The 17,886-nt window shown below is 44.9% G+C and overlaps 1 long non-coding RNA gene across 1 annotated transcript; it reads left to right on the plus strand.

Moving 5' to 3' along the window:
• The first annotated feature begins 9,066 nt into the window (after positions 1-9,066).
• LOC146194769 (uncharacterized) lies at positions 9,067-14,658 on the plus strand. The gene is made up of 3 exons (XR_014705478.1): positions 9,067-9,145; positions 14,013-14,148; positions 14,208-14,658. It is a non-coding gene; the product is annotated as an uncharacterized LOC146194769 (long non-coding RNA).
• The last annotated feature ends 3,228 nt before the right edge of the window (positions 14,659-17,886 follow it).

A 17,886-nucleotide genomic window follows, 5' to 3' on the forward strand; every position in this document is an offset into this window, starting at 1 on the left:
CAGAATGACCAATCTCTGTGCATCGAGACTCTTTTCACCACTGCGATCACATCCGTTCTGGGGCAGAAACCGACTACAGCGCTGAATAGTCCATTGCCAGAAAAATGCCGCGTGTTTCCTGCAGACTTCTGTTGTTCATTCTAGCCGGAACAATGCCTTGTTCAGGGGGTGTGGATAAGTGCCTCTCTGCTAAGCTTCGTAGATGAAATCCTATAGCGGCACGCTTGTAGACGACACGATTAGGAAGCGACGCTCATTGCACGATGCCGGCGCCGCGGTGACCGCGTTGTGCTCGGTAACCCAAGGTCCGCGCATACCCGTCGCTCGCAAGTCGCAGGAAACGATTCCACTTAGCTCTGCAGCATCAACAAACCCCTGGCTGCTTTCCCCTATAAAATCCCTCTCTCGGTCTATCTGCCTCCGCGCGCTTCTTTCGATTTTTGTTTTACCATAAATTTAAGTCTGTCGTGAATTTGCACGCTGAGAGCATCTCAATCTGTCCCGTCGAACAAAGCCTACGCCATGGCCCGCCCTACCTGCTCTTACAATACGAAGACCCTATATGCATGCGTTATGAGTGGATGATGAAAACACTGAAGTCTTCCCCTCTACTGCATGAACATGATACTTCAGTCATTGTCCGCCCCGAAGGCAAAAAAGGGGACAACTTTCGCTTCCTACCTGCGTTGGCGTGGTGATTTCGTATGATGCGCTTTAGTGTCGTCTGCTACACTGCCGTCCATTGTATTTCTCGCCACAACCGCATGATGGCGCCCATCCTCCCGCAAAAGACGGATTTTGTCGCTATATCGCGATCAGTACCGCGTTCGTTCTGAGAGCCGTTCCGAGATCATTGCCGATGCGGCAGCTTCAATTGTGGGTTTACCCGATTTTAAGTGTATCCAGCATATATGCGCCCAGTCCTTCCAAATAACTGTTAAGAGCATGGTTTCCATGACTCTAGTCGTTGATGCTGGCTGCCTCGTTATCGGCGGCGCGGAGATCGGCGGCGTGGAGGCAGTTGGGCCTGAAGTGACCACCGTGGCCTGCAATTTCTTGCCGTATTATATCACGAATGAAATCCTTGCCTAGGCTCTAATAAAGATGACAAAGTCCTGTCCGTCACTGCGGACCAGTAGGCTCTGCAAGGGTGGTCTGACTGGGAAGCATTATGTGCGGATGAGGATGTCTGGAACGTCATCAGTCAGCAGCTACCTGAGCATTTCTGGCCATCGCGTAACTTTCGACAACCGATGCATATAGCGCGTTTGCCAGCGATGGGTCTCCTCACTACTTTTGGGAGAAGTGCTGGGCGCCTCTTTGTGGAAGCTGTGATATCTATGGCCACCAAAGCGAACGCGAAGGTTATACCTTGTCCTTACGGTGTTGTGGTGATGATTGCTCTACGGTAAGGTGTGCTGTGCACCGTTTCTGCTCAGACGCAGCGGCAAGAAGGTGGGACCAACTGTAGTACCCACACCAGTAAACACTACAGTTCCGCAACCCTCTGCGCAGCCAGAAGAGTCGGTAATAGGCCAGAGGTACACACAATAGACTGCGGAGTGCGCTACATAAAGAACGTTGCCGCATTCGGCTCCTGTAACATAGGCGGAAGGAACGGCCAGCAGTAGATACGCTGCGTTCGACAACCCTACGGCTGAACCATTCGAGCTTGTGTGATCTGCGTGATTGTGCACGGCTGAGGTGAGATCTGAAGTGCACGGCTGAAGTGAAATTGAGATCTTTTATTTTGCAGTGGCAGTTTCAAATGAGGGCCTAAATTCCATATACCTGGCACACAGGCCACTTAGAAAATGTGTAGCTTAATGCTCCAGTTATAAGCTAAAACATTCGTTCCTCTGCAGATTAACGTGTCATTGCAGTTCTTCAAAATAAGCCCTTAGGTTGCACAGGTTTAAAAGCCGGCTGCTTGCATGGGCATTGTAGCGCAGTCTCGCGTCCAGTAGGGGCAGTGCGGTATTGCGTTGATATTTGCAGTGAAGAAGTATTTACTGCATACGCACTACTAGAATGAAGGATGTTTAAGCCTATACTACTCGCATTAAACTGGCGCTTGTAATTTCGGCAAGCATATAGAAGGTGGTCCCGCTGCAGATGTTATACTCCATATTCAAGATGCGTAGGTTTGGTTACTAATCAGCTGTCATAACATGATGCCTTTATGAAGCTATAACACGTTTAATACATAACTTTCGGAACACAGGGCAATATCAGTCCTTGGAAGAAGCAATTTTTAATTTTCATTTCGCTCAGCAAATACAATAATCCTAATGATCAAATCCCAAGTAGCACGCAATACATGCTCCCCTGGGGCCCATATGGGCAAGTTTGGCTGGCAATCGTAATAATGCCCATTGCGCCATGCAGGGAAGCCCAAATCAGGCTTGCTTGTATTTTCGTTTGGGGCATCGTATAGGGGTGAAACATTTATAGTTTCCGCATGGACTATTGCGGGGTAGGAAAGGAGTTATACCCGCTTCTCCTGACATCGGTCTAGTGTGGGGCACTTTAGAGCATTTGTGACGCAAATGTGGGACTAAATCAGATACAAGATGGGCTACCCCAAATGTGGCTGCCCACTCACAAGCCGAATTGGTCCCGCATGATTCTTGGCCGGGCTGAAAAACGGGCATGCCCACAGTTTTCCCACGAGGGCGTTTCTTGAGGTTTTTGCGGACAAATTCAACATATATTTGGATGCTATTTGGTAAAAATAAGATGACCTCGACTGGGGCTGTGCACCAAAGGCCGCAGTAGGCCGAAAAGTGCCCGCAGTCGGGCTTACTACTGAAACTTCTCCATCCTATTTTAAGGATGTCATTTCTTATGTAATTCATAATATACGTTCCGGCAAATTCCAGTTATGGTTTCACAGAACTGTTCTCAGCACATTAAGCTGTTACTAAAGACTATAATTTTTATTCAGGCAACTATATAATTATGAGGTATTAGCATAAAATATGCAGCAGTAGCGGCTCCGCTTTACGCGTATGTAGTGAACTACCTTAGTATCTTTCCTGCGTTGTCATAATTCGACACTGTGTGTCAAAATAAATTTACATACCAATATTGAGAGAAAATATGAGCAAAGCCCATATTATGAAATTATTCGGAATAAATTTGTCTCATTTTGCTGAGTATAGCATACCAGGGAAAGAAACAGTGCTCCATGTTTCATCTTGACAATTAGTATGATTTGGCAGCCCCGAACACGCCAACTTGAACCCATGAGGGCAACATCTGAGCCAGGCGAAATTGGACTGGACGCTGCAAAGCCCGCGCCGATATTATTCGGGTATTGGAGGCATTCATGACAGGAGACTAAACGTCTATCAATGGGGTGGCACCCACCTGTGGAAAAGAAGGGTCAATCAGTGATTTTGGTATGCTGCCCACATTTGGCTATCTGAGCTAAATGTGAGCAGCCCTATTTGGGCTGGCCAAATGGGCAAGGCTGCCCACAGAGGTACGAATTGTTATCGATCATAGCGAAATTGGTGAACCAGCGCGGGGCCCCTCCGGGCACGAGTTGCAAATCTCGCACAGGGCCCATATGTGCTGCCCCCATGGGTCCAGCGTTTGCCCCCATGTCATTGCCCACATTGTAATACTTGGGAATGGTTTATTCCATCTGATGTATGAGTTGGTAGCGCATGTAATAAATTTCCTGAAACCAATTTCAACACTGAAGTTATCAACGTATGCATGATTTCAGATGAATCTTTGCCATTAACTGTACACGAGGAGTAGTAAAATAAGGCTGGTTTTTGTAAGAAGGCAAAGCCTGCTTCTGCAAACAGGGAAAAAAAACCTTAGTTAAAATGGGTGTTTCTTCAAGACCCCAGCACGAGACTACAATTTCTCTTTGATTCATTTACTGGAGATTTGAGAGTGAGTTGCGGTCTGGACTGCATGTTTTATGTAAAACGGATTTGAAGCAGGAGCTTTTTCCAAATCTCCCATTGATTTCTGAAATAGCAAATATTCTTTTCACAACAGTTGTCGGGCTATTTGGGAACCGTCTGCAGACGCCATAGGAAGAGATAGTATACAACGTACTTTGGTTATTATCTGAAGTGGAACTGCTACACGATTGTAAAAGCTATGCATGTCGAAATAGATTGAGGGAGAGGGTTTTTGCTTACTGTGTGCCTTCGGGTGAAGGTATCGAAGCCGGACCTATTAAATGTGTTCTAGCTTCATTCTGCACAATAATTCGTCTTTAAATATTTCATATTTCTACGGAGAATAGAGATCAAGTGCCAGGAGTTAACGCAGAGAGTGCGTTGTGAAATATGACACAATCGCGGCTGTGACTCCGCAAAGCAACGTAATGCTATAAAAATTGCCTTTTCATACTGTACTTTAGCTGCATCCGCACTGCAACCAGATTTCAACTGTTGTAACGCTCGAGTCGACTAGCTTGCCCTAATTTTCAACATCAACTTTTTGAATAGTACAATAATAGGAGATACCATATGAACATACTCCTGGTAATAGTCGGACTTTCCAACCTGAAAAAACGCTAAGCGTAAAGGAGTGTTGGGCGTCGGACCGAGCATTGGGCTCGGTCAGTACTTGGGAAGGAGACCACCTGGAAACACCGAGTGCTGACGGCACCTACCTTGGTGACGGTTAGGAGGAGGACAATACTAAGCGAAGGGGAAGTGGGATAGTGTATTGTAGAACACGCGACGCCTGTGAAGAAGTGAGTATAAAGCTCACTTCACTTGGCCTGATTACAAAGCCGTACCATGGTGGCATGAAAGCAGCAGAAAGAAAAGAGAACCAAGATGGATGGACCAAAGGCATACTGCCAGTAATTGCTGCTACAGTCAGCTTTGGAATGGGCGTAGATCGTGCCATGGTGAGAATCGTGGCTCACTGGTCGGTGCCACAGTCTGTTCCTCCTTTTTATCAAGAGTCTGGCAGAGCCGGACGTGACGGAAGGCCATCCTACTGTCGCATTTATTACTCAAGGCAGGACCGAAAGTCAATTTCCTGCTTACTCAGGTGAGATGCAACTTGGGCAAAGACGGTTGCTGAGATAGCCATCAAAGCATTTGAAAAAATGGCCGACTACTGTGAAGGAATGACTTGTCGTCACATGGTACTGTACAGGGAATTTCGAGATGATCTCAAAAGCTGCGGAAAAAACTGCGATGCTTGCACAAAACCAAAGCATCTGGAGGCCAGGCTGTCATCGATCAAAGCTACTCTCTTCTCTTGGACAATTAAGTAGGAAATATAAAATGGTTTTGACAATAAGCTTTACGCGGGTAGAAGGTTTGGCCACAAAATGGAAGTAGAAAGCTATGATGGTGATATTTGAAGTGATGGTGACATACTGACGTTTCGAACAATTCTTTTTTATTTATTTCTTCAAAAGCTGCATACAAAATTAAAATATTCATAGCTCTGGCGAAGAGGTACACTGAAAAATCATTTAAAGCGTAATTTTCCCATACGGTGGTCTCGTTCGCTCTTTGATATTCTGCGTTACACTAACGTCGTGGACACAACATACAATTAGCATAGTACAGCTCTATGAACCCGACTCCAAACCCGCCTAAGTCACGTTAAGAACACGTCATTCACTGGGATGCAGAACTTTTGTTAAAATTGTAATTGAGAGTAATTAAATAGCTTTAAATCGATTGAAACGAACAAATAAACAATGTCAACCCGCTGTACCTACCGCAGATACTAAGAACAGTTTCTACCTACAGCAATGCTGCTAATGGCAGTGCCGCTACAAATATGGGGAAGTCTTTGTGTGATTTTCTTTCTTCAATGAATTTAGAAAGTGAATAAAGCGAGATTAAAAATTAAAGGTAGCTGAAAGTTATTGAAGCAGAAAAACGTAAAAGTAAGCCATCCTAAGTTGATATGGACGCTAATCGCTGTTTATAGGGCGCTGTGAATTTGTTGTGTGTTTGGAGTATATACATTCTTCAGACGGTCCTACCAGATGCTATTTAGTGGCCAGGAAAAGACACTGCATGGAGCCACCATCTGCGAATGCCTGATTTCTTGATCAATTTAAAATATAAATTCATATTTAAATAGTGAGTTCATCCTTCGATACGGTAACAAAATGTTATGATTTACCAGAACATGTCAATACTTTTACACTTATCACCGAGCAAAATGTCCCTTCAACTTTTTCAAAAGAGCATTTATTGGCCTCGTCAAGCCAAAGTTATCGGCGTCGCATCAGTTTGGCCTTATTGGCATGCGCGAAGAGCCGGAAGGGCGCTTCTTCGCACGTTCGGCGCGCCATCGCTTCTACTTCGCACACCTGCAGCTACTTGTTCTTCCCACACTTGGAAAACTTTATTCTTACCGGTACATATTTCTACAAATGTACCACATTTCCTGACACAATGCCGTACAGCCTTTCACTCACTTGCCAACCCTTTTTTTCAGCGGCCATCGCTGTCCACCTGTCTCGCCTCTGTTACCGCTCCATTCAAAACGCCATCGCAACTTTCATCTTTAGACCATGCTGTCGTGTTGTTGAGGTTTTCAGACAGCCATGGGGGTTACCGTGCAGTAAACAGCGTGTAACTATGTCTAATTCATTTTCCGCACTGCAAACTAGCTTATCTATTTGAATTTCTTCATTACCGACTTTGGAATGGGACTGGTACAGAATGTAATTGCAAAACACGCCGGCAACATATTTACCGATGCGACAGGTTTAAAAAATTTTTCAACAGTACCAGTACATCAGGCACTTCTACCCAAGTTGGCTGGCCAGTAAGTAGTCGATCGGCTTCTCTGAACCGTGTGAGACGTTCAATGAAATGCTCAAGTACAGATCGCACTTTGATATCTGGGTTGTTGTACTGCGTCCTCATTTTCTATAAACTGGAAGCCCAGGAGCATAACAGCACAAATAGGAACGTCTTGTACAGGGAAGATCTTAATGCCATTGGGATAGAACGCAACTCTTTATTGTTCTTTGAAATATATCTCGCAAAAAAATCGCCTCCCAGCGATCCAGAAGCGCGTGTTCTATTGTTTAGGTTTTTTACAGATTAAACAGTTAGCCGACCAAGGGACAAATAGGCCTTTGTGATGCATTTATGTTTCGATTGATAACGTATTAGTGTGCAGTTTGAACGAAAAGGCTTTTACTGGCGGTAAGATTGGCATTTGTTTAACACTCTTGAGGACGTCTCTTCTCGTGCCTGCAAAGGGCGGCAAGTGGTGCATCGGCACTGGAAGCACTATGTCCAATACGTCCATGCACAATTTTTTCTCGTGACATTACTCAGGTGGTCCATGAAGATTCGCATATGCAACATCATGTAATTGAGTGCCATTTCTTGCAGGTACCCCTCACTGCACCAGTCATGGTTTCAGACTACCAAATTTGAGCAGCAGACGGCCCAACCGTAATTGAAAGAGTGTCCTTAATATACTATTTTTGATTAAGAAAGAACATACGAGTGATACAATCTGTCTCAATCAGTCTAATCTTGCTTAGCAATACAGTATAACCAAGCATAACAAAATTTTGACCTCAATAACAGCCCTTAGTAGAGCTAAGCCGCTGCGATGTTTTCAAGGCGAGAGCCTTTAATGGTTCACGGCTCGCCAGCATGTCCGTCCGTGCGTCCGTGAGAAATGTTCCACTTTTTAACCAGATTACGTGATACCGCGGGATTCCAATTATCAGTCGTCCTGATGACGTCATCAGGAAAATAAAGAATTTCCGACGATTACGTTACTTCTTATTGCGAAATTGGACCGCTGCTCATCAGCTGAGAAATACCGGGAAAGAATTAAAACAAGACATTTGTGTATAATCACATAAGATAAGATGGAGTCCAAAGACAGACTCCGCCCGCACCACTTATCTATTGCGGGTCCAACTAATGTATACATGCTTCATGTCAAGGTATTATAAAATAACAAAAAGAAACGAGTCTCTACCCGCATCACATGTGTATAGCAGGCGAAAAAAAATTCAAATGAAAAAGAGGTCTAAAACCGAAATTAATATTTCGAGAAAAAAGAAATGATCAACCATCGGCGAAACCAGAGCCCTGAGAGCGGGCACAGCGGGGGAGTTTATCTGGTTATACTATTTTTTTATGCTCAGACTTCAGTGCTTTACAATTTTTTTGATGTCTAACAAGTTAGTTAATATTATGTTGTTTTGCCTAATGTTGACATCTTTCTTGCCGTCTAACAAATTTCAGATTAATCTTTAACATGTTTTGATATTTTCTAAGTGCTTTACTTTGCTTGGCTTGTTCTTTGGTCAAGGTGCTGAAGGCTTGATTTGGAGTACTTTCAGGCAGCTGATAACATCTGAAATGACTAGTTGTTCATTAGACTACGCCACCCCAAATATAAAAGAAAAAGTTCGTAAAATAGAAGGGTTTGCTGAATTGAGAGTAATTGTACTAATTTGTGTTGGATATTTAGTGGGAAAACAGTTTGCGTGGATAAACTGGACTGATTGCGGAGTTAAGACTTTTCAGTTTTTGATTTCATAACATTGTAAAACTTAAGATGTGGAGAATATAAACAAATATGTTTAAAAGGCAGTAATAAGTAGAAGTTACATTGAATAATTAATTTAATCTCCAAACTTATAATAAGTTTAAAGGGTTTGTTTTCCCCGACTAGGTAGCTAGGAATGATTACCACGGTTAGGGTTTAATTGATGTTATTTAAATAAATAAAGAATTAATTCCTGATTTTCTTTTTTTGACAATACAAGGTTAACAAGGTTAAGTGTGGACACGGCGACAGTACTTGCAATCTGGCACTTAATCACTCCCATTTTGCTATGCAGGCCCTGCTTGCATTCCTTCTGCCGTAGATATCGGTCACTTCGCGGAACCCGATATGCCAGCCTCCGACGCCGACACTGGGTTGCTACCACGCCTGCGCGTCTGACGGGGTGCTTCCTTTGCATCTTAACTTCGCGCCCTTCCTTGACGCATCTGGTCCGGTACAACTCATCTTCAAACCAACTTCCGTATCGTCAGCAACATCATCCACATCCATGTATTTAAGAGCCCAGCTGAGCAACTTTCGCTTCAGTGGACACGGCGACAGTACTTGCAATCTGGCACTGAATCGCTCCCGTTTTGCTATGCAGGTGTGTACAAAGCTTCCTTTATACGCTAAGAAAAGTAACAACGTCTGCTTAGTACTGTTTCCGTGTCCACAGGTGTTGTGCGATGTTTTTTATGAGTGCTTTTCTATGACCCTTTTACTATTGCGCGCTGGTGATGTCGAGATGAACCCTGGGTCTCCTACCTTACGCTCGGAATTACTCCTAGATATTGAATATTTGCCCTCTGACCCCGCAGAGCAGATGAAAGTTATATTTTTGTTTCTTAAAGATGCCCATACTCGCTCCTTGCAGAGTTCTAAAGCGCAGACGGAATTAGCAGCCGACGTTAAAGCTATTAAATCCGGCCAGAAAACTATTGAAACAAAAGTCACTGCCATTCAGGCCCGCTTAGATGTGCTTGAAGACAACTGTAAAAAAATAGATGAACTGAGCGCGGAAATTTCCGACATTCACACTCAAACAGACGAACTTTCAGAGTTAGTCAACTCGTTAAACTCTCGGCAGGATGAGCTGGATGATAGATCCCGGCGCAATAATTTAATTTTCCACGGCATTGCAGATTCCGATGAAACCTGGCAGGAATCTGAAGAAAAGCTAACCGCTATTCTTACCGACTGCCTTCCTGGCTCCCTTGCCCGCAACGCAATAGAATGCGCCCACCGATTAGGGACTTTCAAAATCAACAAATGTCGTCCTGTCATTGCGAAATTCTTAAATTTCAAAACAAAAGACCTAATCCTCTCCAAGCGTAACAGTCTGAAAGATAAACAGGTCTCCCTTACTGAAGATTTTTCGGTGGCAACACGTCTGGCACGAAAAAAGCTTATCGAGTTTGCTAAGAGCCAACCTGGTTCCCCCACCCACAAGCTGCGCTACAATAAGCTAATTATGAACAAGTCATGTTACATGTACGACACTAACACTGACACAGTCATCAACATTGATACACGCAGCGCACATGTTGGTTCTGCCTCTGCCGCTGTCTCAGATAACACATCCTAGGTACGCGGGAGGGGTAGTGGTCGGGCAATCACAGCTTCAGTATCTGTTCTTTTCACTAATGTCAGAAGCGTTTTGAACAAGTATAACGATCTAACATCAGCTATCGACACTTGTTCCGCTAAAATTATCGCCTTAACAAAACCATGGTTCACTGCGCATATTCACGACAGTGAAATCTTTTTAAACGCTGAACATTTTTCATTTTTTCGATGTGATCGTGGCACGCAGCGAGGCGGCGGAGTGCTCCTAGCTATTTCCAATGACATTCCTTCATCATGCATACACATCCAGACTAACCTGGAAATAGTTTGGTCCGCGATCACCCTTAATCACCAGCGTGTAGTGATAGGGGTTTGCTACCGTCTACCTTTCTCGTTGCCTACGTTTAGTGAATAACTTTATGATGCTATTAATATGGTCACTACACGTTTTCCTTCATGTCCACTTTTCTTATTTGGTGATTTTAATTTTCCGAACATAACGTGGATCTCGGACCCCCCTTCAATGTCCCCGTTCTCTTTTCAAGGTCGCGAGTTTATAGATGTATGCACAACAATCTCTTTAGTACAATTGTGCACACAAGCAACTAGAATAACAGCAAACGCAGCGAATATACTAGATTTAGTCTTAACAAATCGATCTGACATAGTATCACCTATAACATGCCTTCCGGGCATCAGCGACCACTTGCTGCTGCACCTTTACATTACCTATCTCCTACGAATAACCTTAAAAAGAAAAAAGTTATACGTGACTACAACAGAGCAAACTTTGAGGCGATAAATAACGAGCTATCTTCTTTTATCAATGTTTTCCTTGATAACTTTGACAACCGTAGTGTGCAAACTAACTGGAGCATGTTCACAGCTTTAGTGACCCAACTAACTGAACAGTTCATTCCCATTCGCACGGTAACCGATCACTCAAACGCTCCCTGGTATAATAATCACATCAAGCGTCTATCTAGCAATAAGAAACGCCTCTACCGTATTGCGAAGCTTTCCCCAACTAGCGAGCGATGGGCTTCATATACAGTTGCGTCCCATATGTACGTGCATGCGCTCAAAGAAGCTAAAATGTAATTTTACTCACGTGTACTGCCCTCTATGCTAACCACAAATGTGAAAAAATTCTGGCGTGTCAATAATCCTTCCACTGATGATAGCATCGCCCTAACTTACCCATCAGGGGACCCCGTTCCTTCCGACGTTTGTGCTACAATTCTGAACCACGCATTTACTGACAACTTTACAACCATATCTGATGTACCTATGCCAACAATACATATTCAAACTATTTTATCATGCCCCCAATAACCATTGATATGCCAGGTGTCAACAAGCTTATTGATGGTCTCAGTTTTCACTCTGCTCCGGGATATGACTGTATAAATTCAAAGTTCTTGAAAAACACTTCGGCTTATTCTTCTATAATGTTATCAAAACTTTTCCAGCAATCACTTGATCATTCAACACTTCCTAATGAGTGGAAAATCGGAAAAGTGGTTCCAGTCTACAAATCCGGCAGTAAAGCATCCCCTAGTAATTCTCGTCCAATATCCCTTACTAGTACCTGTTGCAAAATGCTCGAACATATAATATTCACTAACCTTGTTAATTTCCTCGAATCGAAATCGTTTTTTACATCAGCGCAACATGGTTTTCGGAAATCTTACTCGTGTGAAACACAGTTAATATCATTTACACATGCTTTGCATCACATTCTAGACATCTCATCACTAGCTGACTGCATATTCTTAGATTTTTCTAAAGCGTTCGACAAGGTCTGTCACAAACTACTACTTCACAAACTATCAAATCTGAACATTGACTCTAACTTATTGAAATGGATTGAATGTTTTTTACTTAATCGCTCACAATTTGTCTCTGCTAATGGTTATAATTCTAGCTTTACAGAGGTGTGTTCTGGAGTTCCACAAGGTTCCGTTCTTGGTCCTCTTTTGTTTCTGATTTACATTAACGATCTTGCCTCTCTTGTAAATTCTAATATTCACCTTTTCGCCGATGATTGTGTCATTTATAGAGAAATAACCAATGCTAACGACATTACCTTACTTCAGTCAGACCTTTCTGCTATTGGTAAATGGTGCAAGGATTGGCTAATGCAGCTAAATATTAACAAATGCAAAGTCATGCGCGTATCTAGAAAAACTTCCTCCCCACCCCACTACTACCTCGATAACATTTCCTTGGAATCAGTTCCGTCATACAAATACCTCGGCGTCCACATTACTAGTAACCTCGATTGGTCCCTCCATACCGAGAACATACTTAAAAATGCTAATCGCATGCTAGGCTACTTACGTCGCAACTATTATAATGTTCCTTCTCACTTGAAGCTGTTACTATACAAAACATTAATAAGATCGAAACTCAAGTATGCTTCACCGGTATGGGACCCTACTCATGTGAACTTAATTACTGATCTCGAGATGGTCCAAAATAACTCTGTACGTTTTATTCTTGCTAACTACAACCGAACAGCCAGTATAACAGCCATGAAGTCTAATGTGTGCCTCCCTCTACTGACATCGCGTAGAAAAGTTTTCCGCATAACCCTGTTTAACAAGTTATACCATCATCCCGCTCTTCGTGATCGCCTCATTACCCGTCCAATTTATGTATCCCATCGCATTGACCATCAACACAAAGTTGGAATTTTATCATGTAACACGGAATGCTTCTCACAATCTTTCCTGCCGCGACCTCACGAGACTGGAACCACCTTCCCGCAGAAATTGTTGGCACAACTAAATATGAGCAGTTCCGCGTAGCTCTAGCTAACATTGTATACTCAGGTGCTATTGGACATTCATGTACATACTGTACTCTTTTCATTTTTTGTGTATTTACCACTCCCCCTCTGTAATGCCTCTGGCCCTGAGGGGTAATGTAAATAAATAAATAAAATAAATAAACTGTTACTTTAATAAATAAAGCCTCGCCAGGGGTGGCGAGGCTTGTCAAGCGGTCGTAACGACTGCTTTTATCTTGCCGCCCTCAGTTTTTTTTTTTTGTAAAGAAAACTGGAAATAAACTGATTGATTGAAAATTTTCTTTGTTGGCGAAAAGATTTTGTGGCAACATATCCCCCTCTCTCTTTTTTTTCTTCTTCGGGTTTTATGGTCCCCTAGAACTGTGCAACGTTACCATGCGTTGTTTTGTTTATTTTTATTTTATAGCAAATTGTGACCATGAACATCATTTTGTGCTTCTCTCCCCTCCATGTAATACTCTATCCAGGGTCCTTAAGCGTCAATAAATGATGATGGACATAAAGCGGATAATAATTAGGGTAACTGCCTGCTGACCGCAGAGTAAAAGTATTGAGATAACCCGGAATGCTTGTGGGCGCTGGTATTTTAAGCACGTTAAGGGAAGGCTGCCAGTACAGTTGCGCACTGACGCAGCTCGTTATCTCGCAATTAACCGTCCCTTCTCCAACATACCATCATTACGAACTAGGATTAAGTGTGAGGGCCGTGTTGTACTGCTTTGTTCAAATACCTTTGTTGATGGCATGCGTCTTCATTCATTAACTTTGTTTTGCAACTTTGTATTATTATGTCTTCTTGGGCAACTTTATTCTTAATGTAATAGTGGTATTGATTTTAACGTACATTCTATTTAGCAAAATCGTTGTATCCTCTTTTACATACGCCGTTATGGTCTGCATTATTCTGTAAACAAGGGCTTTCTAGGTATTTTGATCAAGCTTTTCTTCTACGTTTTAATGACCTTCTTCGAAAAATGTTGAAATATTTGGATTGGTCATCCTGCCCATGGCAGTTGCTACAGAGTTCATGCTGCATTGCAATTACTCTGGTATTTATTTTAGGCTTTTGTTTCTTTTGGTGTCTAAACAGGTATGCGATGCATGTGCACGCCTCCAAGCAATTGAGCCATGCCGGCCGGGCTCAATCCACGACTCTTTTATCCAGCGATATTCAGCCCTGAGGCAACGAGTAACCACGGATCTCTCAGAGGGAGAGCACCTTCTCGGTAAGTGCTGCTTGGCAAAAACAAAAAAGCAGCGAAATAGAACATTTTTTTTCCTGCAGGTGACAGTGGATACCCTCTGGAGGAGGTGCTGCTGGCGCCAGTGCCTGGGCATCCAAGCCCCCACACACCAGAGTGCCGCTACAATGAGGCTCATGCAAAAATGAGGGTTATAGTAGAAAGATGCATTGGAATTCTGAAGAGCAGGTTCCGCTGCCCTCAACGGTATAGGGCCCTCCACTACTGCCCGGAGCATGCAACCCTATACGTAGCTGCGTCGCGCAGCTTTGCACAACTTATGCTTTCAAGAAGGGGTCCCTATTGAAAACTGTTGGAGCAGCGACGACGATGACAGCAGCAGCGATTCTGATAGGACAAACCAGGGGCAGGCTTCACAAGCTGCAGCTGTGGCAACACTGAGACGCTACTCAAACCGGGCGAAACAAGCTCGTAGTAGAATAATTAGTATGTTCGCACGTCCCAATAATCAGCGTTCTTAATATTTAAGACTAGTGCGACCAGTCATGCGTCAGGTCAGAAGGCAGCGATGGCAGCATTTGCATTGAATGCAGTGTTGCACCACACCTCAGCAATGAGAGCCATAGGCAGATGATGCTGTGACTATGTTGAATATTTAGTTGCTTTAGGGCAGCCTTATTAATTTATTTTGGTTTGGTTTTTGAGGTTTAACGTCCCAAAGCATCTCAGGCTATGAGAACTGCCACAGTAAAGGGCTCCAAAAATTTCGACCAGGTGGGGTCCATCAAATTGCACTGACATTACACAGAACATGGGCACCTTGACAATAGGCCATGGCTGCAGTGTCCACTACAAGAAAAAATCGGAGGCAGATGACTGTAATTTGAAATGTTTTATTTTTAAAAAGGCTTCAGTATAGACCACTTCTAAAACAATTCTAAAGAATGTTATCACTGTCATCTGTGGCTTTTGTTGCACTAACTGAATACGAAAAATGACCCCTACTACCGCAATTGCGAAACATTTGGTTACTCATTATATTACAGTGAAATGTGGATTTAATAGTGAGATTGGAACGTCTAGCGCTGGCAGTAATTCGGGCACAGCAGGATCGGAATACCAGCCGCAGGGCACAGCTTCAACGCGAGAGAGATGGGCGCCGGAGACCAGCGATGGTGATGGCGATGCCGCAGCGTTGTTTCTTCTTCGTCTTCTTTACATTTCCCCAGCTTGAAGAAGTCTGCATCCTGGCGACTCGCGGAGAAGAGACAACCAGAGGGTTGTAGTACGGCTTCAGGCGGCTAACATGGACAACCTCACGGCCGCGGCGGCGGTGGTCCGAAGAAGGGGTGACTGGCTTGATGACGTAGTTAACAGGGGATGTGCATTCCAAGAGACCATAAGGTCCGTGGTATTTCGTTTCTAGTTTGCTGGTGGCAGGAACGCACAGCCAAACGAAGTTGTCGGCCAGGAACGTCGGAGTAGGGGTATCGCTATCATGCTGATCTTTGCGATAGCCTTGAGTGTTGGAGGTAAACGTGCGAACTAGCTGACGGCATTCCTCGGCCTTCTGTACAATGTCTGACAAAGCACTGTACTCAGAGGCATCTGGATGGTATGGCAAAATTGTGTCCAGAGTACAAGATGGTTCACGGCCCTATAAAAGATAGAAGGACGAAAAACCAGTTGTTGCTTGCGTGGCAGTGTTGTACGCGAATGTTACGAATGGCAGTACCTGGTCCCAGTTGGAGCTCCCAGATTCAGAGTAACATACATTGCGAGCATGTCCCCAAGCGTACGGTTGAAACGCTCCGTGAGGCCATTGGTTTGCGGGTGGTACGCGGTTGTAGCCCGATGTATCGATTTGCAAGACGACAGGAGCTCTTGGACTAATTCGGAAAGAAAGACACGACCTCTATCACTGAGTAGCTCGCGCTGGGCGCCGTGACGAAGAATGAAGTGGTGCAGAAGAAAATAGGCTACCTCTCGGGCTGTCGCCGCGGGAAGTGCAGCAGTCTCCGCATAACGGGTCAGGTGGTCGACGGCGGCGATAACCCATCGATTACCGGCGGCACTGCATAGTAGCGGACCATAGAGGTCGATTCCCACGCGATCAAATGGGCGAGCTGGACACGGTAAAGGCTGGAGAGGACCAGCGGGGTGGCGAGAGATCTTGCGTTGTTGACAGGCGGTACAAGAGCGAATGTAACGACGTACGAAATTGTACATTCCCCGCCAGTAATACATCTGACGGATTCGCTCATAGGTTTTCAGGACGCCGGCATGAGCGCTTTGCGGGTCAGTGTGATAGTGGGCACAAACCTCGGAGCGGAGGTGGCGTGGAATGACAAGAAGCCATTTTCTGCCGTCTGAGTTGTAGTTCTTTCGGTAGAGGAGGCCGTCCCGAATGGTAAAATGGGAGGCCTGTCGGCGGAGTGCCCGAGGATGCATAGCCGCGGAAGTAGTGCTAAGGACATCTAGCAGATTAGAAACCCAAGGATCTTGTCGTTGCTCGAAAGGCATATCCTCAATGGTGAGCGCTGACAAGGAGGCTTGAGGAGGGGATGATGAGTTAGGCGAACGCACCGGTGACCGAGAAAGAGCATCGGCGTCAGAGTACTTGCGGCCAGAGCGGTACACTACACGGATGTTGTATTCCTGAAGCCTGAGGGCCCAGCGCCCGAGACGGCCAGACGGATCTTTGGGAGACGCGAGCCAGCAGAGAGCGTGATGATCTGTAACTACCTCGAAGGAGTGGCCATATAAGTAAGGGCGGAACTTCGTTATAGCCCACGCAATTGCTAAGCACTCCTTTTCGGTAACGGAGTAGTTGGACTCGGCTTTGGTAAGAGCACGGCTTGCGTAGGCGACAACGTATTCGGAGAAGCCAGGCTTGCGCTGGGCGAGGACGGCGCCGAGGCCGACACCACTGGCATCGGTGTGAAATTCTGTAGGTGCAGTAGGGTCGTAATTGCGAAGGATTGGCGGTGACGTCAGAACATTGCGCTGTGTCGCGAATGCATCATCGCAGGCTGGCGACCAAGAGGAAAGGTTAGGGGTGCCTTTCAAGAGCTGTGTAAGGGGGGCTATGATGGTTGCGAAATTGCGAACAAAGCAACGAAAGTACGAGCAGAGGCCCACGAAGCTTCGCAGTTGTTTCAAAGTGGTCGGTTTCGGAAAGTCAGCAACGGCGCGGAGCTTCTCAGGATCAGGCAGAACTCCATCTTTGCACACAACATGTCCGAGTATTGTGAGCTGGCGGGCACCGACGCGGCACTTTTTGAGGTTCAGTTGAAGACCGGCGCGGGTTAGACAGGTGAAGACCTGGCGAAGTCGAGTCAGGTGGGTCGGGAAGTCGGTTGAAAAGACGATGATATCATCGAGGTAGCATAAACAGATGTTCCATTTCAGTCCACGCAGTACAGTGTCCATCATTCTTTCAAATGTGGCTGGGGCGTTCCAGAGTCCGAACGGCATAACATTAAATTCGTACAGTCCGTCTGGAGTAATAAAGGCGGTCTTAGCGCGATGCTCCTCTGCCATGGGCACCTGCTAATATCCAGAGCGCAAATCGAGTGAGGAAAAGAATTCTGCGCCTTGCAAGCAGTCTAGGGCAGGGCATCGTCGATTCGTGGTAGGGGATACACATCACGAGGAGTAATTTTGTTAAGGCGGCGATAATCAACACAAAATCGTATGGAGCCATCCTTCTTCTTAACTAGGACCACAGGAGACGACCATGGACTACAGGATTCTCTAATT

The sequence above is a fragment of the Amblyomma maculatum genome, chromosome 3 (genome assembly GCF_055883805.1).
Source record: "Amblyomma maculatum isolate TAMU_Amacu chromosome 3, ASM5588380v1, whole genome shotgun sequence".
Taxonomy (NCBI): domain Eukaryota; kingdom Metazoa; phylum Arthropoda; class Arachnida; order Ixodida; family Ixodidae; genus Amblyomma; species Amblyomma maculatum.